Source organism: Pleurodeles waltl, chromosome 3_1 (assembly GCF_031143425.1).
Source record: "Pleurodeles waltl isolate 20211129_DDA chromosome 3_1, aPleWal1.hap1.20221129, whole genome shotgun sequence".
Lineage (NCBI taxonomy): Eukaryota > Metazoa > Chordata > Amphibia > Caudata > Salamandridae > Pleurodeles > Pleurodeles waltl.
The window spans coordinates 1,723,798,391-1,723,826,210 of NC_090440.1; the positions used below are offsets into that span (position 1 = coordinate 1,723,798,391).

Below are 27,820 nucleotides of genomic sequence, written 5' to 3' on the forward strand. Positions count from 1 at the left end.
TACCTATTCCGTGTGACAAAGAACAATTGCGTTCTTTTATGGGGCTCATTGAATATTACAGCAAATTTGTAGAAAACTTTGCGATGAAAACGGAGTGCCTGCGGAAACTGTTACGTAAAGGTATTAGCTTTAATTGGGAGCCTGATCAACAGGTTGCGTTTGACATGGTGAAACAAGAGATTTGTGCTGCAGGGATATTAACACCTTTTGACACACTTCGCAAGACGATTTTAACAGTGGATGCTAGTGCGTGTGGCGTTGGAGCAGTGTTGTCGCAAGTGAGTGGCAAGAGAGAAGTAACAGTAGCTTTTGCTTCGCGCTCCCTAACGGAGAGTGAACGTAACTATTCTGTGATTGAGCGTGAGGCGTTAGCTGCTACTTGGTCGGTGGAGCATTTTAGAACCTTTCTATGGGGTATAAAGTTTACGTTGCGTTCCGATCACAAACCTCTGCTGAAAATTTTAAGTCCAGGTGGGGCTGGTAAGGGCTCTGCCAGATTAGCTAGATTAGCCTCCAAGTTGCAGGAGTATAAATTTGTGATTGAACACATTCCTGGATGGAAGAATTCGCAAGCGGACTGTTTATCTAGGTTGCCGGTGGAGTGTGGAGATGTCAATGACAAACAAGTGGTATGTGGAGAGGAGGAAGGTGCTGTAGCTTGGCTGTCCGATGTGGTAGACTGTGGGGCTGGTACCTTTGGGGCTGAAGATTGGGAACGGTGTATGGAGAAGGATACTATATTGAGTGAAGTGGTACATATGGTTTTAAGAGTAAAAAGGAGAGAGAGTGCAGTCAGTATAGCAGTACGACCTTATGTAAAATTAGTTGATGAATTGACATTAATTAATGGGAAGTTATTAATGAGGAATGACAAATTTGTACCTCCAGAGGGTATCAGAAGAAAGATTTTTGCATTGGCCCATGAGGGTCATCTGGGACAGACCTTGACGAAAAAAAGAGTTAGAGAGAATTTTTGGTGGCCTGGTATGGACGATATGATTTCGCAATGGGTGGATGAGTGGATGGTTTGCAAGGAAAGTGAAAAGAGATTAAAAACTGGAGCCACGAGTGTGTCTGGGCACATAGAAGACCCAGGTTCTTCTTGGAGTACTGTTTGCTTAGACTTTATTGGTCCTATTCATGACTTGAGGAACAATGTTCAAAATGCCCTAGTCATGGTTGATGTTCATTCAAGATGGATCATAGTCAAATTCTTGCGGGACATCACGACGAGAAGTACCATTGATACTTTAAATGGAATTTTTCTTGAAGAGGGTCTTCCACGTATTTTGATAACTGACAATGGGACCCAACTTACATCAAGGGAGATGAGGGATTTTCTGGACAGTCAGGGGATTATTCATCACCGCACGGCTTTATACAATCCTCGGGCAAATGGTATGGTCGAAAGAATAAATCGTTTGGTGAAAGGTACCATTCTTATGGCCATTCAAAGTGAGAAAGAGGTGACGAAAATGGTGGAGGATATGGTTTGGGCTCATCGTACCACCATTAACAAAGCAACAGGTTGTTCTCCGTTTGAAATGATGAGAGGCTGAAAACCTGGTTCGAAATTAACCCCTGCTTGGTTGTTGTATGGTAATTCCAAGTCTTTTGAAGTTAAAAGTGAAATGGAAAAAAAAAGTGAGGTAGTCGTAGGGGATTGGGTAAAAATTAAACGAGGGAGGCTATCTAGTGGTCTTTCTAAATTTATGGGTCCATTCAAAGTCAGGCAAGCGTGTAAAGGGTATGTGGTGTTAGAGAATGGTAACAAATGGAATAGACGGAGAGTAGCACTATATCAAAAAGGGAGTGATAGAGATGTGAAACTGATGCGTGAAGTGTCGGATGGCAACAATTTTATGATGATGAGTGATGAAGAATTGGGCTGTACATCCAAGGGTAGAGTTTTTGAAGACCATTCTGGAAGCAATCGTTCTCAAAGCTGTGATGGTAATCCCGGTGATTGCAACCCAGGTTTAAGTGGGAAATATCGAAGTCAAAGGTCTCGGAAACCACCTAGTTATTTGGAAGACTATGTTCAATTCAAATGAATGTATTGCTTTACTCAAAACTTATTTATTTGTATACAGTATATACACTTTATAGCGTATAGATTCTGTACTAGTATATTTGTTTTAGTTTTGTTCGTTTTTTAGAAAGGAGGGAGATGTGTTATGATGTGTTATGTTGTCATGGCGCCGTGGGGATTCGATATGGAATGTGGGGAGTGAGGGCGGCGGTTGGATTGAGGGCAGTGGGATGTGACTGGCGTAGAGGAAGGAGACGTTCTTGTTCGCTACAATAAATCTTACGGATTACCTTTAAATAATCAATATTGCGAGTCAGTCCAGTTACTACACATACCCTGTATGTCCTGGGAGCCAAGAGGAATCTACTGAGTTGACTACAATCTGGTATATATAAGAGGTAGGGTTAGGCCCTCAATATTTCTAAAAAAGGAATTGTTTGAAAAATATGCATTCTCAAAAAGATAGAGTATCATTAAAAAATGAACACTGTTTTCTATTTATTTTTTTTCAATGCAAGAGATTTCATAGAACTTTACAATTCTGACTCATTCTTAGGGCTTGATTTAGAGTTCAGCGGATGGGTTACTTCATCATAAATGTGACAGATGTCCCGTCTGCTGTACTACAAGTACCATTGGATACAATGCACTTGTAATAGGGCAGATGGATATCTGTCACGTTTGTGACGGAACACCGGTCCGACGAACTCTAAATCAGGCCCATGGTTACCATTCCATTATTGCCTGGAAGCCTTCGGCCTCTAGAAAGCTGGCTGGGCTGCGGCAGTTGCATATTGGGTGTGCTTCACATATAGCTGAAACTGTGCAATCCCTGTCAGCATTTCAGAGCCATTGATCTGCTGGAATATACTGGGAGGTTATTATTCCTATGAAATATCAGAAAAACTTGCAAGTGGGAAAGCTGCCTGCCGTTTTTCCTACTCCATTTTGTGTTAAGGAGGGGTAAGTGTCCTTCAGGCTTATTGACTTCTATATTTTTACAGCTAATTAGATTTGCATATAGTAATTACTTAATAGTAGAGATTATCAATTGTCAGCATGTGCAGGCATGCTTAAGACCACTGAAGCCATTAAACATACCACTCTTCTCTCTTCTGAGGCACTCACAATTTCCATTACTTTTTTAACCAGTTATAAATTCATATATTTGCCTGACACTACCCTGTCCTCGTTGTCATTAATTAAAATTCAATGCCATGACGGTTACTGGCATCGACAACTGTATTTTTAGCTGCAACGGAGAAAGATGCAAAATAGCTTGGAACTGTATCGAGAGTGACCCCAGGCAGCTGTAGTGATGCCTGGCTAGAGGGTAGGTAAATACTCCTCAGTCTTTTAGCAGAGTACCTTCCAGCCGTGTTGCTTGTGCGTGATCTATCACTGGTCAAAGCATGGCGAAACCACTTGTGCAACTAGTGTAAAGAAGGGCTCACCAATTATTCTAGCCCTGTGATTAGTTGAGGTGGTGACAACAGGGCCAAACCTCCGCAATCAGTATCATTTGTGCATTGATGTCAGTCAAGCTGGAATGTGGATGACCACAAGAAAGCAGCAAGAGATGAAACCCCAGACACAAAAGGCATGACATACTTGTCATTGCTATGTTAAAAGGATCCAATGCCGCGCTACCAATTGCGCTGAACTTTACCGGGGAATACCAGGCCTCCGGAATGATGTGTATGTGTGCAAAAATAAACTCAACCATAAACAAGTGTCCCCGAGGAAAACACACACACATAGCAGTTTAATACAAGTCACACAGAACTGTTTAGGAAAACTCCCTTAAGGATGTAAACAAATGATTCTGGGGCAATTGGGCAGAAAACTAGCACACACAAACACATACACACACAGTCTCTCTCTCGTTCTCCCTTGCTCTTTCTCTCTCCCACACACAAAACATACACACTCTAAGCAATAACCACAGAGGTAGCTACAAAATGCGTCTGAGGAGGCACCCAGCAGCTCTCACAGGAAGCAGTACGTCTGCTCAAACGGCTGTTTGTGCAATACCAACCCCAGATGACTGTTTTTTATGCGGACACCATGCTGCACAGTTCCATTCCTTCATCTGCGTGATCTCTGGGACACGTCTATTCATGTGGTTTGCACTAGCTAATGCCAATGGCTTATTCAACGTAGCCATGGAACCGGTGTCACATGCTTTCCGACATACGCTGCCCAGAATTCTGAGACTTATGATGCTGGAAGGTTGATCATTTGGATTATGAATTCCAAACATTATGATAAATTCGAATATGTGGGGGCCTTGTGGAAATGTGGAAATATTAAAAATGCAAATCTCTCACCAGGCCCTGGCAATGCTTTAGCAGCAGTGTAATGCTTATTAATATCCTTGGGATCCTGCGCTGTACAACGCCCGCACGAAGACAATTTTAGGAAGCATTTCTTCCTAAAGAATCTTTCAAGTATTGCCACCTCAGTGTTATGTAAGCCTTTGATCACCTACTTAACGAAACTGACATGTGTGGTGTAGTACCAGAATATCCACAAGGTAGGTACACATATCATATAACACCACATACATATATATACCTTGACACAAGATCTATCTATCTATCTATCTATCTATCTATCTATCTATCTATCTATCTATCTATCTATCTATCTATCTATCTATCTGTATACCTTATCTACATTCTTTTGTTGACAATATTTTGATGGTCATCATTGTTTCAACAATATTTTTCCCGCATTACATTGTTTTAGTTGATACTCTAACATACAACCGCTTTCTTGATCAATCTCTTTAATGTGCCTGTCCAGTTCGATCAAGGAACTAGAAGCCATTCCTCTGGAAGCAATATGTTGTGTGATTTGCCCCTTTGCTCCTTGGGGCCTCACAACAAGCGGCCTCTTAACACCATTTACCAGGGCCATTGGAATTATGTGATCCATGGGAACTCTGCAGATCTGTTTATTTTACTCAAAGATTTCAGCTGCTGAAAGTAGGCAACACCTATGCGTGATAATCCGTGGACACGTGAGGAATTAACAGGGGACTTGGAACCGGAAAAACTGACTCCTCCGGTAGTTCTTCATTTCTAAGGGAATATTTAGGGTCCTACTTGCAGTTACTGGCCCTCTGGTCTTGGTAACTCCTGGTGGACGAAATTACAGGGAGGATTAATGGTCCACTTGTAATAAGTGTCTTAGTAGGTCATGCTCCCTGTCCATCATTCCTCCTGAGTCAGCCAGTGATCAGCTGTCATATGAGTGAAAGAGGTATATGCAAGCCCTAGGATAAGAGCCTTGGATGCCAGTCTCCCTGAATGGGTCCCAAATAAGCATGGCTGTTAAGACAAACTCCCCCAAATTCTCGGCTGACTGCCATTTATGTTTTCTCTCTTTGGGTTTATTGGCCTACCAACCCTATAAGCTCTTTCAAAGAAATACCAAATAAAGAAAATTTGAAAAAGGAAAAACAATGTGCTCTCTTTGTGATTAAAGTTAACTTCTAAAAACAGTTCTATCAATGCTGTCTGTCTTCATTGCTCGTGTGCTTTACTTTTTTCTTCCTTCTTTATTTCCAAACTATACTCCTTGTTCCTATAATTGCAGCTCTAAATTAGTTTTCCCATAAAAGTACAATCTTCCATATCACTGTGATACCTACCTTAATGGAATGCCAGTCCACACCAGAATAGACATCCCGAGTCCACCTTTCTACATGGACCCAGAACATTGTTTTTGTTTCCTCTATTTTTTCATTTTATTTTGTACCTAATTGGACTATGATGTCCAGTTTAATATAGAGGAGCCGGAAAGCTCAGAGAGATCTAACCATCAAGTGAAGTTCACATCCATGATGGCTGCCTTTTTGCAAGCCTCGAGGCCTTGTTTAGAGAAAGCAGATGGACGTTGGATTCAGCCTACATTTTCAGTTTACTTCACAGATCAACATATACATTTCAACCCACTCGTGAAAGGTCATTTAGAAAGCTGTCTCAATAGGCTCATCATCTCATCAAAAATGTGAAAATGACTAGCTAACAAGATTAACTAAGTGTATTTTTTTTTAAAGACAGAACTTTGGCAGGCAATTGAGTTGCCGATGATTGTTGAGCTCAAGGCTCTAAAGAATATTTCAGATTTTCTGGATATTTACAATAGTGACCAGTCGGAATTCCACAAGAGCTGGGAATCTCGAAGGGACAGACCCAGGTGCCGAAGATAACGAAGATTCGACCGACCACAGCTGTTTGGGACAGACATGTTCAGAAAATATTACATAACAATCTTACTTGAAAGGCAAACACAACTTCGAGTAAATTGGGTTGGCCGAACCCAGCTAAACTAGAGACTTTTGCTTCGCCACTCACACCAAGGAGGGCAGCGTTTAAGCAATCAGAAATGCTAAGAAAAAAGCTGATAGCTGAAAAATTGAAATCACATCTCACAAATCTACTCAACCCGATACAAATACAAACAACGCGATTCATAAGAACAAATGCTGAGTAAACACAGACCTGTGTAAACAAGTGTCTTGATTCTGAGCAGAACACGAAGCAAATGAAATATAATGATGGAAGAATGAATGCTGCAGGTAAGGAAGCACACAATCAAGGGACCAGTTCACCTTTAAATTGATACATTTGCAACAGCCCTTATCATTTAGCCACAGGTTCGTGCATACCTACAACCCCAATGAGAGTAAAGAAGCCACCCCATCACTAAAACCCACCAAAATGGCTTTATGAAGGAGAACACCATGAACTGCGCACATGATGAAATGCAACTTCAACCGGCAAGTATATAATCACCAGCAAGGTACACCTGGTCATGCTACACATTTTCACCCTTGAAAAGCATGGCTGCCACCATGTCAGCCCAAGCAAAGCCACTTTGTACACTAAAATATCAGGATACTGCTTCTCTCCTAAGTCTCACCATTAACTTATCAAAACCCCTCTACATGGGACTATAGCAACCAAAATGACTCCCTGCATACCCCACAGGTGGCAGTGGATACCAAATGGGCATTTAGTTGATGGCACTCTACCACAGCAATTCGAGCAGAGAACAAACAGACACACACCCAGATGCACTACACCATCAAGTGAATTATTAGGGTTATCAAGGGGCCATTCAGATGACTCCGTCAGGAACCATGTAAGAGCCAAGTGTGTTTGCTGAATAGAAAGAACCTGCTGCAGGGCCATCTCACGCAATATAACCACAATAGATGGCTATCAACCCTGGCTGACGAAGGGCAAGCTCTTCCAGGGCTAGCACCACCACTGTACAGGTATAGTTTGATCATAATACTGGTACAGCAGCTCCTGGAGACAGCTGCTAAGCAATAAAGTGTGGTTATGGTTTAAGGGCTAGTTTGATGGCACATTCAAAGTTAAAACTCCACATGCAACTACTATGCCACCCTGGAGTGGAGGGACTATTGTGAACCGCTGGACCACTGCCTAAAAATAACGAATCTGTAACCTCTCTCATGGACCCTAAGTTCTGCAGGCACCATTTCCATGTATGCTCACTTTAACCTTTACAGAGCTGTAAGGCAGGCCATCGATTGGTGTAGTGAGTACAGCACTGTTCTTATCATCAGAAACAGATATTGTGGTTAATGTCATGTGGTGAGGGTGGTGTTTGTAGCCAAAGTGGCTTGCACATAGTCTTCTGATGAGATAGGACAGACCCATGAATAGACTGGCCAGATGATATTTCTGTGACAATCTACAGCACGTTTAAAGATATAAACAAAACCACACTAGCCTCTAACCCTGAGACCAGACACCTGCAAAGCATCTTGCATTTCATGCAGCTCCACCAGACTTTAATGCTGCATTGCCAACAAGAGAGCCAGCGCCTATTTATTGTTCTTCCTTGCTTGCATGCTCTTGCCTGCCTTGTGTGTCATGCTCTTTTCCCTTTGGCTCTTGTAGGACATGTTTATGACATGTAACAGCACTCAACACATTCTCTGACATCACAGTCAACCTGTCACTGTCACGACGCACTGTTCATGTCCGACCCACCTGTTTGTCACCACAGTCTGTATCCACATCCAAGTTCTGCTCAGCCATGACATTCATTTGCATACCTTCCCTCCTATGCACAGTAACCCTTACCATTGTGTCTGTGTCCTGTGAATGCCCAAATCATTTCTGAGACTTCGTGACCTGGGAATGTCTCCGATCCACATTGGCTACATTGGCCGTACTCGCTGCATGCATGTCCTCCTAACACCTACAACTAATTTCCTTTCAATTATTTTATTAAGGTTCATCAACATCAGCATTATCTAGCTCCCTTGTATTCTTTGTCTTTATTTACTATGCTGACAATATCAAAACATAACATTTGAGCAGTGCATCAATTATGTCTTTCATTGATGGTAAATGATGAAAAAGAGGAAAATATCTGAGAGGTACAAATGTTGTGTCATTAGGAGGATTTTCACAATGAGATGAGCACGTACCAAGTTAGATCTAGGTCAGCATATTGTCTGACAATTTGTGGCTCACTGCCCATGCCATGATGGGATTGTGCTGGATTTGGGTTTCTGAACTCTTTAGCAACCACACCAATGCAGTCATTCGTAATGGTGGTCTATTGGGCCAGCATATCTAGTGGCACTGCAGGGGAAGGAGTACCATAGACAAATCAGATCATACATTCATATGAGTAAAAGCTAAATAGGTATTGGTATGGGTGTGTCGGTGCGCCATACGCACATTGTTATGTGAGGTTAAATTGTTTATTCCTGCAGTGTGGTGTATTATGCCATCTTTGAGAGGCCCACACCTTCACTCCTAGCCCCTGTACAATTTATCTAAAAAAAGTTCTAAAATAATTGGGCCAGTTAGAAGGGTTTGATCCCTGTATTTGGAAGTTTTCAAGGAGCATATTTAGAAGGAGAGTCAGAGGGATGATATTTTTATTTACAAAATGTAAAACATTTCAGTAGTCTGTTCCGTTGCTATTGTGAAGATATTCTCAGGCATAGTAGGCCCTTATATAGCACTGGAACTGAAAGAGATTTTCATGCGAAAACCTTGGTCTATCCGTCCATCCATGCATTGGTCCTCCAGTCCATCCTTTGCAACGCAGCACACCCTGACTGCATCTGTCGAAGGGTTAGGAGAGCAGACACGTTATATGTTACATTATGCCTTCAACATATTTTACTTTAACTGGTTAAGACTTTAGATGATCTATGTTGTCACGGGCGAAGGGAGAGAGTTTCGTCATTTTACAACGGACTCTCTGATTGTTCACTCACCCCTTTTGGACTATTCAAACGTAGGAGTGGTGAATAATATTTTAAAGGCGAATCCAAGGTTGAAAGAAGGTGCAATTATCAACTACTTTTTCCTCTGGAAATCTAAACCCATGCTGTAAAAAATACGGTGCACATTAAATAGGCCTGATGCCGGTTGCGGTGTAAATCTCAGTTAGGGTACATGGAGTCTTTACACTTGAATCTGGCTTACAGGTTGTGCGGTTATTTTGCACCACAATTTTCCCTGCATAAACTCCTAAAATGTGACCTGCAGGAATTTGCATTGGGAAACAAGTTGGAATGAAGGAAGTTTGTGGAATTCGGATGCGGTGAAACCGATTGTACGTGTTATCTCTCATTCTGGCCTAATAAACTCAGGGGCATATTTATACTCTGTTTGCGCCGAATGTGTGTCAAAAATTTTGACCCACATTCGGCGCAAACCTTGCCCCAAGCCCCTTGCCCCATGCCCCCTGCCACCCTCACCCACCCCAGGCGGACACCCATGGATGGGGGGACCCATCCCAGGTAAGTACAGGTAAGTTGAGGTAAGTATTATTTTTTTATTTTTTAAAGTGGCATGGGGGGCCTAATTTGCCCCCCCCTACATTCCACTGTGCCCAATGGCCATGCCCATTGGGCAAGGGGGCATGACTCCTGTCTTTGCTAAAACAGGAGTCATTTCAATGGGGGTTGTGCATCCAAAAATAGCGCAAGTCCGGTTTGAGCCATGATTTTTGACTCAAACCTGACTTGCACCATTTTTTGACGCACAACCCCCATTTTCCCCTAGGCCGGCGCTGCCTGGTTTGAGTTATTTTTTTTTACTCTGACCCGCCTGCAGCGCCGGCTAACGTCAATCCTTAAATAAGGCGCCCGCATGGTGCGTAGGAATGGCGTTAGCCGGCGGTACATTTTTTAACGCAAACCAGCGCCGGAGCTGGTTTGTGTCAAAAAGTGTAAATATGGGCCTCAGAATTGGATGACAGATCTTGTCTGAGAAAAAAATTCAGTAACGGATATACCTGCGTGACGATTTTTCCGCACACTAATTCCGAGCTGCGTGTAGTAAGTCCCATTGAAATATAAGCCTCTTCTGATCTGGAAGCCATGCAGACTCCTACATTTGGCAGACACATGGTGACGTTTCCTTAAAAACACAGGAGTAATATTTTGTATATGCTAAAGCCTATGGTGGCTCGCTTAGGTAGGCCTACATAATGGGAGTCGAGAAAATCCAAACAAAATTGAAGAAGTACATTATCCAATACCACTCTTTGGAAGAATGTTAAAATGGAGTAATTCTTCTCTGGACTCATAGATGGTGAAAACAGTCCTCAGAAAATGCAGATATTTCGAAGTTTAGGGAACGATGCACATCCGCTGGCATGCCTGGATTTCTTATTATGGGGAGGCACGGCCCTTTGAGGGCCCTCAACAACAATCCCTGTTGCTTACTCTGGCTACGCGGAATCTGTGCTTTGGAAGAGTATCTTAGTGATGGCGTATTTCAGCGTGGAGCACAGTGGATCAACGCTAGAACATGACGCACGGTGGATCAGCTCTAGAACATATCCAGTTCCTGTCAAAGAGAGAAAGTCTGATAATGATTTCTCTGGCTCTTGTTTCAACCATATTGACTTTAATTTGGAAATTATGGTGATCTGTCCCCCAAGAGGAGCTCTCACTCACTAGTACCATGTAGGGTTGCCACCTTGGCCTGTTTTTACCGGCTGGCCACTGTTTTTTTTATAGAGACCAGCAAAAAAAAAGTGGCAACCATAGATACTAGGCGATTTAATGCAGTATACAGGGAGTGCAGAATTATTAGGCAAGTTGTATTTTTGAGGATTAATTTTATTATTGAACAACAACCATGTTCTCAATGAACCCAAAAAACTCATTAATATCAAAGCTGAATATTTTTGGAAGTAGTTTTTAGTTTGTTTTTAGTTTTAGCTATGTTAGGGGGATATCTGTGTGTGCAGGTTACTATTACTGTGCATAATTATTAGGCAACTTAACAAAAAAAAAATATATACCCATTTCAATTATTTATTATTACCAGTGAAACCAATATAACATCTCAACATTCACAAATATACATTTCTGACATTCAAAAACAAAACAAAAACAAATCAGTGACCAATATAGCCACCTTTCTTTGCAAGGACACTCAAAAGCCTGCCATCCATGGATTCTGTCAGTGTTTTGATCTGTTCACCATCAACATTGGGTGCAGCAGCAACCACAGCCTCCCAGACACTGTTCAGAGAGGTGTACTGTTTTCCCTCCTTGTAAATCTCACATTTGATGATGGACCACAGGTTCTCAATGGGGTTCAGATCAGGTGAACAAGGAGGCCATGTCATTAGATTTCCTTCTTTTATACCCTTTCTTGCCAGCCACGCTGTGGAGTACTTGGACGCGTGTGATGGAGCATTGTCCTGCATGAAAATCATGTTTTTCTTGAAGGATGCAGACTTCTTCCTGTACCACTGCTTGAAGAAGGTGTCTTCCAGGAACTGGCAGTAGGACTGGGAGTTGAGCTTGACTCCATCCTCAACCCGAAAAGGCCCCACAAGCTCATCTTTGATGATACCAGCCCAAACCAGTACTCCACCTCCACCTTGCTGGCGTCTGAGTCGGACTGGAGCTCTCTGCCCTTTACCAATCCAGCCACGGGCCCATCCATCTGGCCCATCAAGACTCACTCTCATTTCATCAGTCCATAAAACCTTAGAAAAATCAGTCTTGAGATATTTATTGGCCCAGTCTTGACGTTTCAGCTTGTGTGTCTTGTTCAGTGGTGGTCGTCTTTCAGCCTTTCTTACCTTGGCCATGTCTCTGAGTATTGCACACCTTGTGCTTTTGGGCACTCCAGTGATGTTGCAGCTCTGAAATATGGCCAAACTGGTGGCAAGTGGCATCGTGGCAGCTGCACGCTTGACTTTTCTCAGTTCATGGGCAGGTATTTTGCGCCTTGGTTTTTCCACACGCTTCTTGCGACCCTGTTGACTATTTTGAATGAAACGCTTGATTGTTCGATGATCACGCTTCAGAAGCTTTGCAATTTTAAGAGTGCTGCATCCCTCTGCAAGATATCTCACTATTTTTGACTTTTCTGAGCCTGTCAAGTCCTTCTTTTGACCCATTTTGCCAAAGGAAAGGAAGTTGCCTAATAATTATGCACACCTGATATAGGGTGTTGATGTCATTAGACCACACCCCTTCTCATTACAGAGATGCACATCACCTAATATGCTTAATTGGTAGTAGGCTTTCGAGCCTATACAGCTTGGAGTAAGACAACATGCATAAAGAGGATGATGTGGTCAAAATACTCATTTGCCTAATAATTCTGCACTCCCTGTATAATTAATATTGTACGTCTCATAACAAGTCCCTGTTTGTTGCATGAAAAGGCCACCATGGACTCTTTCAAAGTTGTGGTGTTATATGCGAGAGACACAGTATCTTCCTAAGAATGGTAATTGATTGGGGATTGGCATACTCGAATAGTTTCTGTCTCATTTATGACTGCTATCTAAAAAAACCTGCATTAAATACCCCCACAGCTGCAGTCTGAAAACAGACTGAATGGGAGCTTTTTATGCTTCTTCGATTTGCTGCCAAGGCCGTGCCGTACATCATACCGACTGCATTCGAAAGGACAAAATACAGTTTTAATTTTCCGCGCCAAGTTTTTTTAAAGATATATAAAGTTGTTAGAGCAGCCCATAAAAAGGGTAGCTGGCAGCCTCAGGCGTGGGACACAGCCCACAAGGCCAAGTGCCAGAAGGGAGGCTCTTGGATTTATGCCTGTAGATCAATGGCCGCGCACTGAATTACTGTGCTCTTGTGGGGCGGGTAAAATGATTCATCCCTTCAGTCTCTTGGTGTTTGATGTGTTATTATCATATGCTTTATGCTCTCTGGTAAAGAAGTGCTTGGTTTCTTGATGTTGGGCTCCTTAGCGGGGTCAGCATATCCCTTTATTTAGAACTTCTCAAGACCATTCTTATTTTCTAATACACTAGAACAATTGTGAGGTAGGGGCCAAGCTGGGGCTTTTTGGGAGGAATTGTTTCCCCAAAAAGGATTTAATTTATTCAAACTGTTTCAAATTCTTTATCTAACTGGGTTGCGCTGTCTGTGCTTTCTTTGTCCTCTAATTATTAGTGAACTGGGGTCTGCTGGTATCAGGAACGGACTAGTTAGGGCCTTCATTCGCCTCATAGCAGGCCTGATAGGGATATTATGTACACCCATGGTGTTCATCTGCTTCCTCCCTCTAGGCTTGCAGCTACTGCCATACTTTGACCAAAAGGTGTTGCTGCTCTGCCGAGGTCCCTAAACTCTACAAATGCTATTCTTTTATAGGCTCAAAAATACTACTGCTGCACAGTGGCCTATCTGATATTCACAAGACATCCAACTATGCTTAATCTGATAAGCCACTTGATTACCCGACTGCACCAATATCTGCTTTCTCTAGAACCTTTGCCGGTGCATTACTCTTACAGGACAGGATGGACTGGATGGAGCACGCCATGAAATTCCATAATCAAGGAGACGCTATTCGCCAGACATAAACACATTTCCCAAAACTGGAGTGCAGCAATCATCTCACGCCTAATATTTTTTGATTACCTCAGAAATGGACCACAACAACATCATCAGTGCCTCAACTCACCCTCTGGGCAGCACAACCAAAGTAATCCTTCACTAATCCCCACAAAACCCTCTACGTAACTATGAAGCCAGCCATGTACAGAAACCAATAAAATAACTCCATATATAAGCATAAGGCAATCCTCAACATTAATTTACACACAAAAAATCGCTATGACTATTAACCCAAAGCTGCAGATTACCATGCAGAAGAAAGACACCTAACATTCCCAGAATAATTCCTCTTCTCATTCAGACCTGAAAAGCCGTATACAACATATTCATCCAGTCATATGCTATCCTCGACAAGGCTCCAAAATCAATCATCCACATAAACCTACACTGTTAGACCTGGCATCCTAGGTGTGGTCTCCCCTAACATTTTGTCTCTACTTACCAAGTTGTTGCTATATGCTGGGTTCTGTTTTTGCTGTTTTTGTTACTCTGGGCACTTTACGACTGCTGCCCAGTGCTAAAGTGCAAGTACTCCCCGTGAGAAATTGTATGTGTAATTGGCTTTTCCATAATTGGCATATTTGATTTACTAGTAAGTCCCTAGTAAAGTGCACTAAAGGTGCCTAGGGCCTGTAAAGCAAATGCTACTAGTGGGCCTGCAACACTGATTGTGCCACCCACATGAGTAGCCCTGTAAACATGGCTCAGACCTGCCACTACAGTGTCTGTGTGTGTAGTTTTAAACTGTCAGTTCGACCTGGCAAGTGTACCCACTTGCCAGGCCCGTACCTTCCCTTTTTATATATGTAAGGCACCCCTAAAGTAGGCCCTAGGTAGCCCCATTGGCAGGTTAGAGTGTATGTTGAAGGTGGGACATGTACTGATGTGTTTTATATGTCATAACAGTGAAACTCTGCCAAATTCGTTTTTCACTGTTGCAAGGCCTATCCCTCTCATAGGTTAACATGGGGGCTGCCTTTAAATATTCTTAAAGTGCAGTTTCCCTTCGAAAGCAGATAGAAATATGGAGTTTGGTATCTCTGAACTCACAATTTAAAAATACATCTTTTAGTGAAGTTGGTTTTTAGATTGTTAGTTTGAAAATGTCACTTTTAGAAAGTAGGCATTTTCCTGCTTCAACCATTGTATGACTCTGCATGTTTGTGGATTCCCTGTCTGGGTCAGACTGACAGTTTTGCTGTTTGTGAATCTCCTCTAGACAGTGACACAAAGGGAGCTGGGGTGTAGCCTGCATATCCTGATGAGCCATCTGGGCTAGAGTGGAGGGAGCAGTGGTCACTTACACCTGAATGGCTTGTGCCTGCCCTCACACAATGCAGTCTCCAACCCCCTGGTGTGTGTCTGGAGCCTGGCCTGGGCAAGGCAGGATCTGTAAACAACAGCAACTTTTTTTTTTAAAGTTGGGCAACTTTAAAGGCAGAAAGGGGTATAAGTAGTGGACCCAAAACCTCAGACCTTAGATTTCTTCAAGATTTGTTTCTGGAACCAAGAGGAACCTCTGCCATGGAGAAGAGCTGAAGAGCGGAGGAGAGGTGCTGCCCCTGCCTGTGACTGTGCTTTGCTGGTCTATCCTGCAGTTGCTGCTTTTGCCTGAGGAAGGGGACAAAGACTGGATTTTGTGGTATATTCCTGCTTGAGAAGAATCTCCAAGGGCTTGGACTGAGCTTACCCCCTGTTCTGAAGCCTAAAGGAAATCAAAGACTTCCTCTGCCAGCACTTGGACTCTCTGCTGAGACTCCTTCCCTGCAGAGTGGTGCTTAATCCAGTACCTAGGGCCTTGAAAGGAGAAGCTGGTGGAAAAACCAAGAAAACCCAAGTAAACTGATTTCGGACGACTCTGGATTAACGCTGCTGCCGAATCTAGTGATGCCGCCTGCAACCAAAGCTGTGGTCCTCGTTTATCGAGATGCTATAGGACTCCTGGGGGTAGGCTAAAAAGAGCTAGGCTTAGTCAAAGGGCGCAAGACCTGTTAGAGACCCCAATCTCCCCTGAGGAAGTACAGGAAGCTTTGAGTTCTCTGGCCACTGGCAAAGCTTCGGGCCAGATGCCCTTCCACTCGAGTTGTACAAGGTATTTTTTGACGAGCTAAAGAACAATATGTTATTAATCTGCCTAATGGCCCAGCAGGTCCAACCTCCACTGACCTAGCAGGAGGCCACTATAGTAGACTTTGAGATGGAGAGGGTTTGGGGAAGGTCTTCTAACAGCTATCAAAACAATGTACGAGTCCCCTAAAGCCTGGGTGTGGCTAGGTGGGGCAGAATCAGAGGTAATTGTAATCTGTAGAGGTACCAGGCAGTGCTGCCTTTGTTCATCCCTGTTATTTGCATTATATATAGACCCTTTAATTATTGAATTAGAGGAGTCTATGGATGTTAGTCCAATTTTTCACCAGGGCGAGAGTTACAAGGTTTTCGCCTATGCTGACGATGTGGCTGTGACTACAACTGATCCAGACAGAGCTCTTTAAAAAATTGAGAGGTTAGCTAAACTGTTTGGTATATACTCAGGCTATAAATTATATAACAATAAGACTCAAATTATTTGTTCGGCCAGGCCACCATCAGGGATAATCGGATCATAGCTGAGGTCGTATATTTAGGTATGAGAATCTCGGCTTCAGTTGACCAGCTGGTGGAACTAGACATGGCCCCCCTGCTGGCTAAAATAAAAAGGGATCTGGTTAGAATGCATCATCTTAATCTTTCACTTTTTGGACGCTGTAATGTATTAAAAATGAATATACTCCCCAAAGTATTATACCTATTTCGATCGATCCCCTTAGAGTTTGCTAGAACGTGGCTAGCCAAGTTATAGGCAATCAGTAGTATCTTTCTTTGGGGGTACACTTAACCCAGAAGGGCTCTGAAATATATGACCCTCCCAAGATCCCAGGGCAGCTGGGTGGTCCCTCATTTTACGCTATATTATTACGCATGCCTCCCACAGCATATGAAAATATTAATTACAGGTGACACAGCAGGGTGCAGCTATGTAGAAACTCCATCTATATACGAAATGATGCTGGCCTCAGAGGCTAAGGGCTGGTTTTCAAGATGTATAGAACCAAGCTATTTTAAAAGAACACAAGTTAAGGTTTTACATGCAGCATATATGGTATGGTGCTGCTAAAAAGGCGGATTCCGATTGGAAGGTTTAACTTCTATGCTTCAGTCTCTTCACTGATATCTCCTCCCTCAATTTTCCAAGGCCGATCCTGGATATTTGGAGACAGCATGGGATAAATAGGGTTGTGGATCTATAATTTAATACCCTGTCTAAACACTTCATGGAATTACAGATCCAGTACGATCTCTAGCGGAAGCACTTCTTCAAGTTTCTGCAAATACAGGATTTTTTTATCGCCTTAAAAAGGAACTCTCACAATGGATAAAATCCTGATTATAGAACCTATTGGGCATAGAGAGACGATAGGAACACTCTATAATTTATTAATAGACACGCAGTGTGATGATCTTGTACTTCAGAATGGAAAATGGGGTATGCGTTTTGGTCAGTAAGGGGCATGGCTGGAAGACTCACTAGAGAAGGCAGATAATATTATTTTCACAGCTAGGTTGAAGACTCAACACTATAAGATTCTATTTAACCTATGTTATACTCCGGCCAAGGTCTTTAAATGGGGGGGATCAGATGGGAAATGCGCTCGGTGTTGGGGAGCAGATGCTGGAATCCTGCACATGATTTTTGCCTGCCCTCAACTGAAGCCGTTGTTTCTGGTGGTAGAGCAGTTTTTTAGTGTACTTATCAAGGGGCAGGTCTATCTTTCACTCCCAATTGGGAGGCAAAAAAAGGAACAGTATTTTTTCTTTATGGCCATGGCTCTACTCCGATTATGTATTGCCTCTGAATGGTGAAAATGGAGCCCCTGATCGTGATAAGCTGGAGGGCGAGGGTTGTTAGCTGTACATGGCCTGGAGATGAGCATATTTAGGCTCAGGGGTAACAGGAAGTGGTGTTGGGGTGTTGGAATCTGGTCAGCTCTGACTAAGTGGTCGCAAGATTTCACTATATGAGCCAAGGGGGTTAGAGCTTATCACTGTCTGTCTATGTTGATCCCATCCTAGATATATGTGGGGGACCATGGCCTCTCTTCTCTCCTGCCCGTTGATGATGGAGACATGGATATGATTCTTCCAGGCTGTTGTTGTAAATGATGAATAAGTGTCTATAAGATGTAAGACTGCTTTTGCCCAAAAATCAATAAAAGAAAAAAAGAAAAAGAAAAGAGAAGCTATAGGAAAAAAAAAAAAAACGACTCCAGACGACTCTGGACTGACTCCGCTGCCAAATCATGTGACACCACTTGCAACCAAAGCTGTTGTCCTTGCTGGAGTGCGATGGCCCCCCACTGGCCCGACACAACTGCAGCCTCGCTGACGTCCTTGAGTCCGTGGAAGTTGCTGCACCACATCGTGACTGATAAATATCGACCCTTCTGGAAGTGCACGTGTTAGAAATGGGGTCTTTGGTTGGCAGTCAGGTTACCCCCTGTCCAAGCAAGAACCCTCACTCTAGTCAGGGTAAGTCACACACAATCTTGAAGTTAAGCCTGACTGCTCTGTGCCAAGTGACCAGAGGGTGAGCACAAGTTAATTTGGGATTTGCTTGTGTCTTACACTAACAAGAATTGAGGTTGCTGCTTAAGCAGGGCTCACACCCCAGTCAACCAACAACCCGATTTCTCACAGGAATACTCACAGACCCAGTAGTATCCAGTGGAAATACTGATTCCTGGTTTTTCACCTGTCAAATAAAATTTAGGATTAGGATTCAGTCTTTAAACCTTGATATGATATAGGGAAAACCATAGGATTAGCATCTACAGTGAAAGGAAGAAACCATAACACCCTGCTTTGGCTGCAAGTCAGCTGAAATGGGTTCATACAGATTAAGGGAGTTGCTAGGATGAAGGCAAAACGGGCTCACCAGAGTGGCAGTAAGGTCGGTGGTTGGTTGTTATAATTCTTTGAAGAAAATACTTTCAGTTTGATTCTGAAAGGAACCACTGCTTCTGCTTCTGTGCCTGTCCATTCTAGTTCAGCAGCATCCCTAATTTTCCCACAACTTACTCTTTCCTCTCTCCATCTGGTATTGACTCCTAATAATTCCCTTTTACCCACCCATTGCCTCGGTCCTCAAGGGTTCCCAGCAGCCCCTCTTTAAGGAGCAGCAGGGCACCAGGGCCCATCACCCACTCAATCATAGCCCATGACTGCATGGTGTTATCAAAAACATTACAGTCTTGAGTAATGAGGAGAGAACCCAGAGTCTTTGCAACCAAGGAGGAAACTACCTTGAGACACCCAAACACTTCCCTCATTTGCCCTTTCCTTGTGTACAAGTATGTGTAAAGTACTATTTACTTTTATGATCCTAATTAACTGCTGGCGGATCTAGTTATCTAGAATTTGAGGCTTACACTCTGTAGTTGTATACTTTTCCCACAGGGAAACTCAATGCCATACACCATAATAGACAAAACATCCTGTACACAGCTAATGATGAACAAATGCGCTCCACTAAATAAACTAACATCATTTCACCTTTACTCTCGTCAATGAGAACTCCCAGAACCCACACTCTAAAACCAAATATGTTTTCTCTCAATCAATCAGGACTTGCAAAGCACGGTTAATCACCCATAGGGTCACAAGGCACAGAATAAAGGTATGCTGCTCAGCCGAAGAGCCAGGTCTCTTGTTCCTACATCATCACAGTACATTAGAAACATCCAGGGCACTATCGTGGACTGCTCAGAAAACTCCACCAAAGGTCTGGCTAAACTCTATTAACTCAACTGCACATTTATTTCAAGAATTACTTATACTCACTGTTAGAAATGGGGTCTTTGGTTGGCAGTCAGGTTACCCCCTGTCCAAGCAAGAACCCTCACTCTAGTCAGGGTAAGTCACACACAATCCAAATTATCCTGTGCCCACATTCTGGTAGCTTGCCACTGAGCAGTCAGGTTTAACTTATAAGGCAATGTGTAAAGTATTTGTGCAATAAATCATACAATAACACAATATAGCACTACAAAAATACACCACTCAGTGTTTGGAAAAATATATAATATTTATCTGGATATTTGCAGGTCAAAAACGATCAAAGATGCAATAAGAAAAGTTAGAGATATCACGGAAAAGTGATATAAAGTGTCTTAAGTCTTTTTAAAGCAAACAAAGTCTCTTTCAAGCACAAAATACCCGGTTCGCGTGAAAAATCTCTGCACAGGGCCACAGAGGAGGAGAAGCGTGGAAACAAAGGGGTGTGCGTCTATTTCTCAAGGCCGCACACGGCGATGCGTCATTTAGTTTCCACGCAGGGACGGCTGTGCAGTGATTTTCGGCACTTGGTCGTGGATCATCTTCGGGTTGCGGGGTTTTCAGATGCCCCGGGGTCTGTGCGTGGAATCCTGGGCTTGCGGAGCGAAGTCACAAGCGCTGCGTTGTTCCGGTGGGCGTTGTGTGGAATTTTCTTCCGCACGGCAGGCGCTGCTTTTATGTCCCCTCTGGAATTCGGGCTGCGTCGTCCCAGGGTGGCTGTGTTTCGGTCCGGTGGACCGTGCGTCGAAGTTCCGGCTGCAACAAAGGCACCGTGTTGATCTTCTCCTTGCGAAGTCGCGCTGCATCGTTCCAGTTCGGCGTGTGGTGAATTTCTCACCGCGGGGCAGGCTGTGCATCGGTTTCAGCAAGATGTTCATCGAATTTTTGCTGCACAAGGAGTCCAGTTGCAAGAGAGAAGTCTTTTTGGTCCTGAGACTTCAGGGAACAGGAGGCAAGCTCTATCCAAGCCCTTGGAGAGCACTTCTTCACCTCAGCCAGAGAGCAGCAAGGCAGCAGAGCAACAGCAAGGCAGAAGTCCTTCACAGAAAGCAGTCAGGTGAGTCCTTTGGGCAGCCAGGCAGTTCTTCTTGGCAGGATGCAGGTTCTGGTTCCAGTTATCTTCTCCAGAAAGTGTCTGAGTTGGAATGAGCAGAGGCCCTGCTTATATACCCAAATGTGCCTTTGAAGTGGGGGAGACTTCAAAGAGTGGCTTAGAAGTGCACCAGGTCCCCTTTCAGTTCAATCCTGTTTGCCAGGGTCCCAGTAGGGGGTGTGGCAGTCCTTTGTGTGAGAGTAGGCCTTCCACCCTCCCAGCCCAGGAAGACCCATTCAAAATGCAGATGGATGCAAGTGAGGCTGAGTATCCTGTGTTTGGGGTGTGTCTGAGTGAATGCACAAGGAGCTGTCAACTAAACCCAGCCAGATGTGGATTGTAAGGCACAGAAATTTTTAAGTGCAGAGAAATGCCCACTTTCTAAAAGTGGCATTTCTAAAATAGTAATATTAAATCCAGCTTCACCATTCAGCAGGATTTTATATCACAATTCTGGCCACACTAAATATGACCTTCCTACTCCTTTCAGATCAGCAGCTACCACGCAAACAATGCATGAGGGCAGCCCCAATGTCAGCCTATGAAGGGAGCAGGCCTCACAGCAGTGTAAAAATGAATTTGGGAGTTTTACACTACCAGGACATGTAAACTACATGGGTACATGTCCTGCCTTTTGCCTACACAGCACCCTGCCCTATGGGTTACCTAGGGCATACTTTAGGGGTATCTTATATGTAGAAAAAGGGGAGTTTTAGGCTTGGTAAGTATTTTTAAATGCCAAGTCGAATTGGCAGTGAAACTGCACACACAGGCCTTGCAATGGCAAACCTGAGACAAGGTTGAGGGGCTACTTAAGTGGGTGGCACAATCAGTATTGCAGGCCCACTAGTAGCATTTAATCTACAGGCCCTGGGCACATATAGTGCACACTACTAGCGACTTATAAGTAAATTCAATAATCCAATTGGGTATGATCCAATATTACCATGTTTAAAGGGAGAGAGCATATGCACTTTAGCACTGGTTAGCAGTGGTAAAGTGTGCAGAGTCTAAAAACTGGCAAAAACAGTGTCCAAAAAGTAGAGGGAGTCAGGCAAAAAGTTAGCGGTGACCACCCTTAGGCTGTCAAGTCTAACAGCGCGGATCCAACGTTTTGCACCAATGTCGCCTCACCTCCACCAGTCCGCAGCAAGGACCCGACGCCTCTTTGTGACGCCTACGCTCCTTTGCTCTGCAGCACCGGAACTCACGCCGCGATCCTCGACTCTGTGCACCCGCTTATTTCTACATTTTGCTATGGTATTGTACCTGGGGGTCTGTGTGACTCTGTAAATGGTGCCAGTGGCGTCACATTGTGCAAACGACTCCGTCACGACACCGCTTAACATCAAATTGCGGCATTGGTGCTTCTAATTGCTAAAGTTATATTTTCTAATTGTGTATTGTGGATTTTTATCATATTTGATCTCTTTTTGTTTAGATAAATATTGGTAATTTTCATAAACCTGTGTGGTATTCATTTTGTAGTATCCCACTGCATTTCTGTGTGTGTTGGTAGAAATACTTTAAACATTGTCTCAGGGTTAAGTCTTTTTGCTCGAGCCAAGCTACCATGGGTTGAGCGGGGGTTAACCATGTGTGTTTCTCCTTTGCCCTGACCAGAGTGAGGGTTCTTGCTTAGACGGGGGAGGGGCGGCAACCTGACTGCCGACTGACTTTGTGTTAGTATGCCAACCAAATACCCCATTTCTAACATACACCGATACAAAAAATTAACTAGGACCAATTAATCAACGCTCTGCTACAAAATACATCAGATTAATCCTGTGCCTACTACACACAGTAATCGGTTCATAAACCATTTACTTCAATGAGCAAATACCAACTGCCAACCAATAACAAGTACATAGATTTGAACTTGGAGATAGTGGTTTCTTATTACTGTTTTTGAGATACTCTCACTTCATTGTCTTATTTACACTGTAGTAAATTGCACCTCTGCCTATGTCATGGAAGTGAACTTGAAGCACTTGCATAACTGATTGGTGTTGTGTTTGATACGTGTGCCTGTACATTACTGATGAGTGTGTGATATACCTTACTTTGGCACAGGATTGACTAGCTGTATTGCCAGCGTTATTTGCCAGCTGCGACTCAATTTTTCAACAGACCTCTGAACAGTAGCTTGTCAGCACGATTGGGAATCACAGTGGAGGAAAAGGCTGTGGTTTGTGTTTGTTTTGAGTGTGGTAATGGCATTTTTCTGTAACTTTAGACCCCTCAAGCCCATTCCCAAAAAGGGGATGGAGTCCCTGAATTGACTGCTGCCAATCATGTTGATTAGTCCTGCGGTACTCCTGCTGGATCAGCCAATCAGAATTCTTTTTGTTTTTTTCTAAAGGGCCTCCTTGCATCAACAGAAATCGCCATTTGTTAAACCTTAATTTCTTTAAAACAGCTGAACAGATTTACACCAAATAACTAAAAGCACACTTCCTGGATAAATATCTCACTTTCTGCCAGATTTGGTGTAATTCTGTTCAGTAATTTTTTCTGTATCATCTAATATTTCATGTTTTGCGACTCCCATGCCCTGTTTTCTTCAGCCCCTGTTTGACACACAAAGTTTTCCAGGAAGGAACTGAGGTCAATGACCACTTTTTCACAAACGTTTTGTAAAGACTGTCAAATGGCACGACAGTTATTAACTAAATGAAAACACTCTTCCCATGGAAACTCTGATTCACATATAACTACACAGTGGCTTCTTTATCATATTCAACATCCAAATGCAGCTCACAGTTTTTCATAGCAAGGTTTGACTGCAGGGTCTTCGGTCAACCCAAACTGACACCCCCTTCATGCACTGCTCACGTGCTTATGACCTCACATATTACGTTATTCATGACATGTTAAATGACAGCATTGATGACATCTCAAGCTACATCATTGATGATGATATGACAGCGTGCTGTAAGCTTTGCGTACAGAAAGTAATTCAACAAACTATACTTGGGACCAATTTTCTATCTCAACTCAAGTGGTAGTGTAACTAACCTTTTGCAACACGCAGAACACAGAGGATGTCTACCAACTTACCCACATTTAGCAGATGTGACCCTCATTTTACTGCTATCCAGCTGCCTAGGAAACAAAATGGTCTGTATTCCTTAATCGGGTCAGCAACTTATTAAGCCTTAAATACCTTTAAAAAAAGTTGTCATTCTTTATTTACCTAACTGAGATCAGCCTATTAAAAATCTCATCTGACTCACAATTTTAAGTAAAGAGCCTTACATGTATGCATTAGCCACTGATAAAGCATGCCTGTGGACAGCAATATATAGGTGGTCATTCTGACCTCGGCGGTAAAAGGCTCTTACTGCCGGTCAGAAATCCTCCATAATTCCGCCGCGGTCGCGGAAATCCGCCACGGTCATTCTGACCCGCAGCAGCCAAACCGCCGAAAATCCGACAGCCACAACAGACCGCCAGACCAGCGGTCGGCGGAAAAGTGGAGGTGACCAAACCTCCACCGTCACGCCAACAGAAATACGCCCATGCCATTCTGACCCACGAATCCACGCGGCGGTCTTTCAAACGCGGTTTTCCATTGGCGGTACACACCGCCGCGGTCAGAATACACACAAACGAACAAAACTCAGCAACATTGGACGATTTGAATTCCACACACCTGATACACATACACACACCACTCCCACACACACAATACAATATAAAACACACACCCACATCACCCACAAACCCCTTCGACCAAAATCCAAAAAGAAGCACTGAGAGACACAGCAGCGATCATAGAACACCATCACACAGAGGCACACTACACCATCACACACATAAAACAACACACACCACCACACTCAACACACTTAACTACACATACTCCACCCCACACATCATACACACCACTCCATGGCACCCCAAAGACACCCCCGCTTCTCAGACGAAGAACTCAGGGTCATGGTGGAGGAAATCGTTCGGGTAGAGCCCCAGCTCTTCGGCACACAGGTCCAATACACCAGCATTGCCCGGAGGACGGAGCTATGGCAGAGGATTGTCGACAGGGTCAACGCTGTGGGACAGCACCCCAGAAATCGGGAAGACATCAGGAAGCGATGGAACGACCTACGGGGGAAGGTGCGTTCCATGGTATCCAGGCACAACATCGCCGTGCAGAAGACTGGCGGAGGACCCCCACCTCAACCCCCACAATTTACAACATGGGAGGAGGAAGTCTTGAACATCCTGCATCCTGACGGAGGAATGGATTCTGGTAAGTTGAAGCTTCAATACTGCTTCCCCCCCACCTGCATGCCAAATCATACCCCAACCCTCACCCCCATCCTCGAACCCCACCCTCACCCCCACCCCCATCCTCACCCCCACCCTCACCCCCACCACCATCCTCACCCCCACCACCATCCTCACCCCCACCCCCAGCACACCTATTCCCTGCCAATGTCTCACCATCACAACCCACACATCCCAAAACCTAGGCCTGCATGCGTCCACTAAGCATGGACACCCATCACCAAAGCATGCCCAATGCATATACACATCCCCCCCACAAGCCACCCTCAACAAAGCCCCCACACACGAATGCCAGCACTTGGGGACACGGAACCCACAGATACACCCATATGGCACACATTGAAACTATAACCATACCTCTATACCCCTGCAGGACCCGACCGCCAACACACCGCCACGGAGGGCCCAGAATTCTCCACACCCCCCACCCAAGAGGCCGTCAGCGATGACAGCAGCTCTGTCGACCTGGACACTGATGACCAGCCCGGACCATCGGGGACCTCTGGACAGTCGGTTCCCCTCAGACAGCCACAGGCCACTACAGACCCAAACCCCTCTGGGAACACCAGCACAGCTCCCACCCAGCGGGCCCATGCCTCTGTCTCCAGGGCGCGTCAATCAGCGGTGTGTCTACCACTACAGGGCACCCAGGATAACCCACCACCCCAACAACAACAGGGACCTGGGGGCAGTGGTAGTGGGCACACCGGCCAGGGGGCAGAGGCCCAGGGAAACAGGGGAATTGGGAGGGCAGCTGTGCGACAGGGGGGGACGGGCCCAGGGAACCCACTCTCCACGAGGCCCTCACCACCATCATGGGAGCATACAACCGCTCCCAGGAGACGATGGCGACGGTACTGGCCAGGTTCCAGGAGATCCAGGTACTGCAGGAGGAACACTATCGGGGTACAGGGAGGACATCAGAGCCCTCACCTCCACCCTGGTTACCATGGTAGGGCTGCTGCAGGAACTCATCAACACCAGGACGGACACTCAACAACAACAAAGGGCCCCTGCCACTAGCCTGGACCAAGAACAGCCAACCACCTCCGCCGGCGCTAGTGGACAGGAGGCCCCCGCACAACAGCAGCCCACCAGACCCCCACCTCCTGCAGGAGAAGAACCACCCCGCAAGAGGGCCCTGAGATCTCGCAAGAAGACAGAGTAGGATGTCAAGACCCCCGCCAGCAAAGGATACCACCTGATGTCATCCCACTGTCCCACATTGTCACCCTGTCCATCCTTGAACTGCCCATGCTCCATCTCTCCACAGGCCTATGGACAATGCACCTGTGTGACTGTTACTCTGGACTCTGCCATGGACATTCCTTCACCATAGCCCCCACCCACTTGAAACCACCCATCCCATTTTGAGCACTGAAATAAACACCTATTTTGCACAAAACTATCTGGAGTCTGGCTGTGATTTCAAAATATTGTAATTGACATGACGGTGCAAATATGTCCTTGTACATAGTGAAGTCAACAAACCGCTGCCACAAAGCTGTAGTCCATGGGGAAACGAAGCACAGGACTCGTAGTGGGGACCCCAGATCTGAAATAGGGAGGGAAAAGCCACAACTCAGTCATCATACACTGGGGCAAATAGACAGGCAGCAGAGATGCAGGAGAGTAGTTTACATTTACTAAATTATGTTTGAATTGTTACCTGTGTCCTATTGGAAGTACTGTGCAATGATTCTGTCCCTGTTGTCTGTTTCAGCCCCGTCGTCTTCCTCCTCGTCACTCTCCACAGGTTCCACAGCTGCCACAACACCACCGTCTCGACCATCCTCCTGCAGGAAAGGCACCTGGCGGCGCAAAGCCAGGTTGTGAAGCATGCAGCAGGCCACGATGATGTGACACACCTTCTTAGGTGAGTACATTAGGGATCCACCTGTCATATGCAGGCACCGAAACCTGGCCTTTAGGAGGCCGAAGGTGCGTTCGATCACCCTCCTAGTACGCCCATGGGCTGTTCCTCTGCCCTGGTCCGGGGATTCCTTACTGGGGTCAGTAGCCACGACAGGTTGGGGTACCCAGAGTCCCCCAATAGCTATACACGGTGTCTCTCTAGCTGTTCCATCACGTAAGGGATGCTGCTATTCCTTAGGATGTAGGCGTCATGCACTGACCCAGGGAATTTGGCATTGACATGGGAGATGTACTGGTCAGCCAAACACACCACCTGGATGTTCATAGAATGGTAACTTTTCCTGTTCCTGTACACCTGCTCACTTCCTTGGGGGGGAACCAAAGCCACATGGGTCCCATCAATGGCACCAATGACGTTGGGAATATGTCCAAGGGCATAGAAATCACCCTTCACTGTAGCCAATTCGCCCACCTCAGGGAAAAGGATGTAGCTCCTCATGTATTTCATCAGGGCAGACAACACTCTGGATAACACCTTCGAAAACATGGGCTGAGACATCCCAGAAGCAATTCCCACTGTTGTCTGAAATGACCCACTTGCCAAGAAATGGAGTACTGACAGGACCTGCACCAGAGGGGGAATCCCTGTGGGTTGGCGGATGGGGGACATCAGGTCGGGCTCCAGCTGGGCACACAGTTCATGTATAGTGGCACGGTCAAGCCGGTAGGTCAGGATAATGTGGCG

The 27,820-nt window shown here is 44.7% G+C and overlaps 1 protein-coding gene across 2 annotated transcripts in view; it reads right to left on the reverse strand.

The window, feature by feature from the left end:
* Nucleotides 1-27,820, reverse strand: part of VWC2L (von Willebrand factor C domain containing 2 like) — a 445,621-nt gene that overhangs the window by 123,844 nt on the left and 293,957 nt on the right. The gene's annotated exons all lie outside the window — the stretch shown is intronic.